The sequence below is a fragment of the Populus trichocarpa genome, chromosome 13 (genome assembly GCF_000002775.5).
Source record: "Populus trichocarpa isolate Nisqually-1 chromosome 13, P.trichocarpa_v4.1, whole genome shotgun sequence".
Taxonomy (NCBI): Eukaryota; Viridiplantae; Streptophyta; class Magnoliopsida; order Malpighiales; family Salicaceae; genus Populus; species Populus trichocarpa.
The window spans coordinates 8,690,365-8,698,558 of NC_037297.2; the positions used below are offsets into that span (position 1 = coordinate 8,690,365).

Here is an 8,194-nt window from a genome sequence, read left to right on the forward strand (position 1 = left end):
TCATAAACCGCCTCTGGAACGTTTGATTGGTTGATGGTTAGCTTCGGCTAATGGCACCCGAAGGGATGACCGGGATAAATGATTGATTAGCTTCGGCTAATGGCACCCGAATGGATGACCGGGAAAAATGAATGATTAGCTTCGGCTAATGGCATCCAAAGGGATGACCGGGACAAATCATTGATTAGCTTCGGCTAATGGCATCTGAATGGATGACCAGGACAAATGATTGATTAGCTTCAGCTAATGGCATTCGTTAATGACCAGGAAAAATGAATGATTAGCTTCGACTAATGGCATCCGAAGGGATGACCGGGACAAATGATTGATTAGCTTCGGCTAATGGCATTCGAATGGATGACCGGGACAAATGAATGATTAGCTTTGGCTAATGGCATCTAGAGGGATGATCGGGATAAATCATTGATTAGCTTCGGCTAATGGCATCCGAATGTATGACCGGGATAAATAAATGACTAGCTACGGCTAATAGCATCCTATGTGGATGACTGGGATGAACAAATGATTAGCTATGGCTAATGGCATCCAAAGTGGATGTCCAGGATGAATAAATGATTAGTTTCGGCTAATGGCATTTGAATGGATGACCAGGACAAATGAATGATTAGCTTCGGCTAATGGCATTCGAATGGATGACCAGGACAAATCATTGATTAGCTTCGGCTAATGGCATCTAAATTGATGACCCGGACAAATACATGACTAGCTACGACTAATAACATCCTAAGTGGATGACCGGGATGAACAAATGATTAGCTACGGCTAATGTCATCTAAAGTGGATGTCCGGGATGAATAAATGATTAGCTTTAGCTAATGGCACCTTAAGTGGATGGCAAGGATGAGCTAATGGCACCCTAAGTGGATGACCAGGATGAATAAATGACTAACTTCGGCTAAATAAATGACTAGCTTCGGCTAATAGTGTCGCGGGGGCGCGAGCTCCGCGACGTCGTTTGGCGACGGCAGAGGCTCTTGTCGTGCCTCTTGTGTGAGGTGTTGTGTGTTGGGAAGGGTTTTTGAATTTAATCATAAAATTATGATTAATGTTTAGGAGTCGTCACCTAGTATTATGGTCACTAGGAACCTGTGGTCTGCGAGAGTCTGGGTAAGGGACTGGTTGTGCAAGGGGAAGACGCATCACCCCCAATGCACCCTACCTAAGGTAAGCTGCATTGTTGTTTGATTGTTTTTCTTGGTCGGGTTTTTATTCGTTGGTCTTTTCTAAGGTTCAAGGTAGATCTCTCTTCATGAGAAAGTCTCTACCTTATTGGATTAAATCATAACCGTTCTAAAATCTGAATTTTAGCATCGCATTTATTTACACCTTGTATCTTTAATACTTGAGGATATACTTTATCGTGTAATTTTACACCCCACAAATATTAAAGTCTACATCTGGACCCTAAAAAAAAATTGGAAAAAGGTTTTTGATATTTTGGTCAAACCCTAATGGATGATCATAAACTGGTTATGATATCCAATTTTTGGATTTTCAAAACATGAAAAAGATGCAAAATTTGTTTTTTATGAAAATATGCTTGGAAAAATTTTAGGATTTGGTCGTATGCTTGAAAACAAAATATTTTTTTATGTTTTTGAAAATGGAAATTGATTTAAAAGTTTTTGAGATTTTTTTTTAAATGTTTTGAATTTGTTTTTTTTTAATATTTTGGAGAAAACCGGGTATTTTAATACCGGATTTGTATTTTACAGTGTAAATATACAACCCGATATTATGCAAAATTTGTAGAAAAATATTTGAGAAAATCACAATTTTTTTAAATGATTTTTGATTTTTTTGTGGAATTTTTTCGTTTTTTTTTAAGAAATATATAATATAATATTATATATTAATTAAATATTATTAAAACACGTGGGTCGGGCCGGCCCAGATAACTGTGCCAGGCACAAACCCAGAAAATAGTGGGCCGATCTCGGCCCAACATATTTTCTTTCTCTTTTTTTTGGTCAAGCCAGGCCCAACAAATCCAAAGTGAATTATTCTGTCGCTGCATGCAGCGGCCTCGTCGAAGAAGAAGGAGGTGAAGTAGGGAGGAGAAGAAGTTGTTGTCACTGGCCTGGAGTGAGGTTGGAGGTGGTCTGGTCGTGGAAGACGAGAGGCTGATGGCGGTGCTGGGGGAGAGTTTTGGGCGCCGGAGTCGTTGTGGGAGAAAGAAGAAATTGGTTTCAGAGGAGAGAGAAAGGCTCACGGTGGCTCTTGGTGGTTGATTGGTGGCTATGTTGGCTTCATGTGGTGGAGCTGGTGGTGGCTCTGGTTGGTGGCTAGAACGGCGAAGAGAGAGAGGGAGAGAAAAAAACTGCAGAAACGGGGTAGAGAGGCTGGTTTTTGGCCGACTTTGGACCCGATTTTCTCCTCTCTCAAGCCATGAAATCCACCTCTATTTATAGGCGGTGGAAGAGGGTAATCTTTTCTACATTGGGGAAAAATTTCGGCCCTTGATTCAGTTGGGAAGGATCCCAACTGTTGGTTCAAAGTAGGCATGGTGTACTGTCAAATCTGCAGAAATAGGCTGCCTGAGTTGGCATGTTTAGGCCGGCGCTGGCGCCGTCTCGTTGCCATTCAGACTGAAATGTTCACTTGGAGCTGTAGAGGAACTGCAGGGGATCATTTACGTGCAAGATTTGGCAAATTTGATGGACGTTGGATGCATTAAATGCACCTGCAAAGTAGGTAACCGGACCAGCTTTACCCGGGTAAAAGAAGAAGACAATGAACAGTGACCAGACGGCGCGTCGTCTGGTCCTCTTTTTTTTTTTTTACTCAAAACGGCGTCGTTTTATGTTTGAATTAGGGATTTAAATTGATTTTTAATTTAGTCCTCCACCTTTCAATTGCTTTCAATTGAACCCCTAATTGACACTAAACTTTTGATTTAATGCAATTAGGCCCCTGCAAAACTTCAACTTCAGCTCCGTATTTACGCGCCTTTTGCAATTTGGTCATTGGTCTCGAATTTATGCAATTTAACCCCTAATTGACCATTAATGTAAACCACCGTAAATAAAAATAAATAATAATAATAATAATAATAATAATAATAATAAACAACACATAGGATCGAAGTAATGACATTTCGATGAGTAATGGATATTCGGTATGAAAGAAATGAATAAATAGTAGGAATGACAATAAATGTGTCATGTGAGAGAGAGAATGATCTCCATAAACAAATTTAAAGATATTGTTGAAGTCGAAAAGAGAGTCATGATTTTTAGTTTAAAACTTGTAACGTTAGCGAAACCAGTGACGAGTTTCAATGGATAAAAGAATAAGAAAAAAAAAACCAGAAGATATGTAAACCCCGGTCAAAACACGTATTTTGACAAATTAATGATAAATGTGATAATATTGAATTTATTGAGTATAAATTAAGGGGAAATGTCACGAGGATCTAAGTAAATAAATTAATGCATGAAATTTAGATTTTAGCGTAAAAGACATTGATTGTCTAGTTTTACGGTATCGATGATATATCTCAATCCGACCGTTGGATCGGGCTGAAATTTTGTAAGGAATCTCCAGACATATTATTTTATATTAGGTTCAAATTTCGTGTCAATCGGAGTTTGGTAAGGATTTACGAGAGCACTGAAAATCGGGTAAATTGAAGAAGATGACACAAGGGGCATTAATAAGGGCATTTTTGTAATTTTATCAAAACAAATACTCTCCTCTCCTCTCTTTAAAAATAGAGCACGTCCTCTGCAAATGGAAAAACAGGAGGGAGACCATTTGTTTTGTCCCATTTTCTTCATTTTCTCTTCATTTCTTCAAGCTAAATCAAAAGGGAGTGTGCTTAGGAGGATTATATCCAAGAAAACAAATTAAATGACAACTTAGAGAGTTATAGAGCTTGAGAGAAACAAAGAGAAGAAGCTGGAAATTGGAAGAGGAGGACATGATTTTTGTAAATTTTTGCAAGAATTCATTGAAATAAGTTAAAGTAGCAAAGGTAAGCAACATACCCTTTAGTAATTTCGTTTTTCTCTCTCGTTCTTGCATGAGGAGAAGAAAACCTCCAAGTTTAAAATTCTAGGGTTCATGTAAATATTTTGGGGGAGTAATTGTTCATGTGAATTTCAAGATTAATTGCATGATAATGGCTTGATTTGCTGAAAAATAGAAGGAATAAATTGATTTGAAACTATGGGTTTTGGGATTGCAACAGGGCAGGAACTTCGGCAGCCATATTTTGACTTTGCACCGTTGGATTAGATTGAATTTTGGATATGTTATTATACTCAATGTCACCTACATTCTGACCGGAGGGATTGCAAATATCAGATTTCGTTTGAGGGCTGTCACCGGAGGAACATTTCTGGAAAATCACCCTTCAAGACAGCTTTGTTCGTCGGCCGTTATATCATCGTTTCACCGTTGGATTGGTCTGGATTTTGGATATGTTATTCATCCAGATGTTATATAAATTCTGAACGGTTTGGATCGGAAAAGAACACTCCTACCAGAAATTATACTTCCCGAACAGCAGGTCTCCAAATTTCAGGTCAGTCCAGTATTGTTCTGATATCGGGAGGTTTAACCGTTGGATGTATGTTAATTTTGGATATGTTATTCTAATGATGATGATGTATAATTCCACCGTTTGGATTTATTGAATTCTAAATTTACAGAATGATGTTTTAAGTTTGGTTTGAGAAATATTGAATGAGAATATGAGGTTTAGCATAAAAAGTATGTTTTGGGACTAAGGATAATGGCAATGGGTTTAATGATGATGGTTGTGTTTGAGTCATGTTTGATGTGTTGATAAGTGATGATATAGTTAAATTCTATAAAGAATAGTGATTGACTAATACTTTGGTTGTGTTAGAATGGGAAATCATGTTGTAAGTTGAATTATGATATAAGGAATCATTTTGAGTGTGCTTTTGGAAAAAAATTGGCATGTGTAGTCATTGATGAAATTTAAGTTAAATTACATTGTTTGGTGATAGATTAAATGTCTTGGGACAAAAGAAAATCGGTGACGAAAAGTCATGCCCTTTGGACATTGAAGATCATCGATGAAAAATTGAATTAAATGGGCCTTTAATGTTAGTGTAAATAAATTCTAATGTAAATGAATTTAAATGACAAGTAAGAAAATAAAATACATTCATGGAAATTGTTAACGGAAGTATTCGATTTTGTGAATTTATGAATATTATGAATAAATCGGGAAGATTCAATAATGATTCAGGATGTTATATTAAAAATGTAGGAGAAGCATTCACTCGACTTCTCAGGAGCTCGTATAGTAGGAGCTTAAGGAGGGACTGCAAGAGGGGCACAACAACAACAAGGAAGAGCGAGTTGAGCTTCTACAGCTGGTAGGTGTTCTATACCTACACTTTTTACGTAGCGTTAATTTACTAACTTATTAAATTCTTGGTCTTTGTGTCTATGGGTGAAACCACAAAGAGAGAGGATAAAGTGAAATAAACGAGAAATTAAAAATGGATTTGAGTACTTGACTGGGTTAAGAATATGGATTACACTAATAGACTTCGTTGATGATCATTCCTCAAACTTGATTAGCCGGTCCCGAATGCGGAGGCTAATGATGTTAGTAAGGTTTGCTAACATCGGCATAATCATCCCTGAAAACGAGGGATACTGAACTTGATTAACTATTCAGGTGAGAATAGTTAATGATATTGACCGGTGCTGTCAATATCGGCAATCACACGAAACTTGATTAGCCGGTCCCGAATGCGGAGGCTAATGATGTTAGTAAGGTTTACTAACATCGGCATAATCATCCCTGAAAACGAGGGATACTGAACTTGATTAACTATTCGGGTGAGAATAGTTAATGATATTGACCGGTGCTGTCAATATCGGCAATCACACGAAACTTGATTAGCCGGTCCCGAATGCGGAGGCTAATGATGTTAGTAAGGTTTACTAACATCGGCATAATCATCCCTGAAAATGAGGGATACTGAATTTGATTAACTATTTGGGTGAGAATAGTTAATGATATCGACCGGTGTTGTCGATATCGGTAATCACATGAAACCTGACTAGCTATTCCTGAAGTGAAAGCTAATGGTGTCAAGAATCTTGACATCAATATTTCCGGAAATATTCCTAGATATTATGGAAAGAAAAATCTGATTGGCTATTTCATGTTAGAAATAGTCGACAACATCAATCAGTGGTATTAATTTTGATGTTTACAATGAACTTGATTAGCTGATCCTGATATGGGAGACTAATAACACTGATGAAAATTTATTAGTGTCAGCATTCCCTTCCAAGTTTTAGGGGAGAGGTATTATAATGATATTTCCGATAGGGAATAATTAAAAATATTAATGAAATGGGGATTGACATCTTGACAGGATTATTCATTCGGCCTTGAAGAGGCGGATATTGATTGGAAATTATGGAATAAGATGGGCGGAGGAACTAGTTACCCGGTGATGGGCTAGTGGCATTAGTTTTGTTTTCTAATGACCGGAATATACAACTTGAGTTAAACTTACTTGTGTGGTGTTAATATTGTCAGGATGACTGACTTGTCAGATTATAAATGGAATGTTGGACGATACCTAATTGTTAAACAAAAATGGTAATTTATGTTTATGTTATGGATTATTGAAGAAAAAAAAGAGAGAGAAACTGACGAAGATCTAATTCTTGTGAAGGATGGAGGCAAATATCGTATCGCTTGGGACGTGAGAATAGAAGTTCATTAACCATGGTAGGTGTTATACACTTAAGGAATGCAATGCTATATATATATATATATGTTGTATTTTGAATTAATTAATGAATTGTAATTGATATAATTTGAGAATCATGTCCTGCGCACATGGAGGATGTCAAAGAAATTATGACTAATAATGTAAATATGTTGTAGTAAGGTTTCGTGTTGTTGCTGGCATGATAAGAATTTGGTGATAATTATACTAGTGTAATAAAATGCCAATAATAGTGATAGATAATGAAATTTGGCCTTAATTATAGTGGTCAAATGAGATTAGGTTGATGAATTAAAGAGAATGATGTATGTATGGTATTCATATTATTTGAAGATGGATCGGATGTGAATATTGTGAAAATGATGGCAGGTTCCATGATAATGAGAGATTTTACTGAAAATCTAAAGAAACATTGGAATGTGTCGAAATGGGCACAAGAAATTTGTAAGTTGAATATATTTATAAACTAAAATTGGACCGAAATCATGACGAGTTTGACAACTTATATGGAAAAGCCATAATGGGTATAATAGATGTTGGGATTGAAATTGATATAAAGAGATAGAGTAAGAGGGAGAGAAATCACATGGTAGATATTATAATGGATTAAATGCGCTCGTGAGGTGAAACAAGACACAAAATGAAAATGTTGAATGATTCTAGGAAGGATGAATAGAGACGTAATAATGGAAGGATAAATGAGAATTTCAAGGAACTATGATTGCATATCGTTGAATATATGTTTAATTACTTGTGCATGTATTGTGTGATTTTCCTTTTATGCTATATTTATTATATACATTATGAAATTGCAGGTCCTTCAAATTCACGCCAGGAGAAGCATTTTAGGTCCTCTAGTCTCCTTTTGTATGATTGAATAAGAAGATGAACATTAATGTATTTTGTCTTTAAGGAACTAAATGACTTAATATGTAATAGTACTCCTTTTACGTTAAGTGTCGGACATAAAAATGTATTATTCTGTATTTGTAATCTTAGTTTGTTTACTTGCAATTGTTATGAATTATGTGTGTTAATGGGAAAGAAATGAGCATGCGAAATGTGAGGCATGTACCATGAATGATGTGTTGTTAAGGTTCTACATGATCATGATATGATTGAGAAATGAGTATAACTATACAGGATGATTGTCGATAACTTGGGACCTCCAGGTATAAAGAAAACTCTGCCGAAATTTCAGTGGAAATTTCGGCAACTCTCGGATAAGTTCGGTGGATGAAAAAAAAAATACCCATTTTTAAAAAAAGTTAAGGCTCAAAGTTCTTTTATGAATGTACTAAATTACAGGGTGTTACAATTAAACTTTCAATTTCTTCAATTTCACCCCCGGTTTTTGTCAATTGAGCCCCCATAGTGCGGCGCCTTTTGCAGATTGGTCCTTGGCTGCGAATTTCTTCAATTTAGCCCCTAATTGACCC

General features: G+C 36.4%; 1 long non-coding RNA gene across 2 annotated transcripts; it reads left to right on the plus strand.

Moving 5' to 3' along the window:
* The first annotated feature begins 3,739 nt into the window (after nucleotides 1–3,739).
* On the plus strand, nucleotides 3,740–7,836 carry LOC112323798 (uncharacterized). 2 transcript variants are annotated; one of them, XR_002977259.2, is made up of 6 exons: nucleotides 3,740–3,997; nucleotides 4,214–4,549; nucleotides 5,267–5,375; nucleotides 6,560–6,622; nucleotides 6,699–6,754; nucleotides 7,571–7,836. It is a non-coding gene; the product is annotated as an uncharacterized LOC112323798 (long non-coding RNA). The 2 variants fall into 2 exon arrangements; XR_002977258.2 differs by lacking the exon at nucleotides 6,560–6,622 and having other exon boundaries at nucleotides 3,741–3,997.
* Nucleotides 7,837–8,194: the final 358 nt, after the last annotated feature.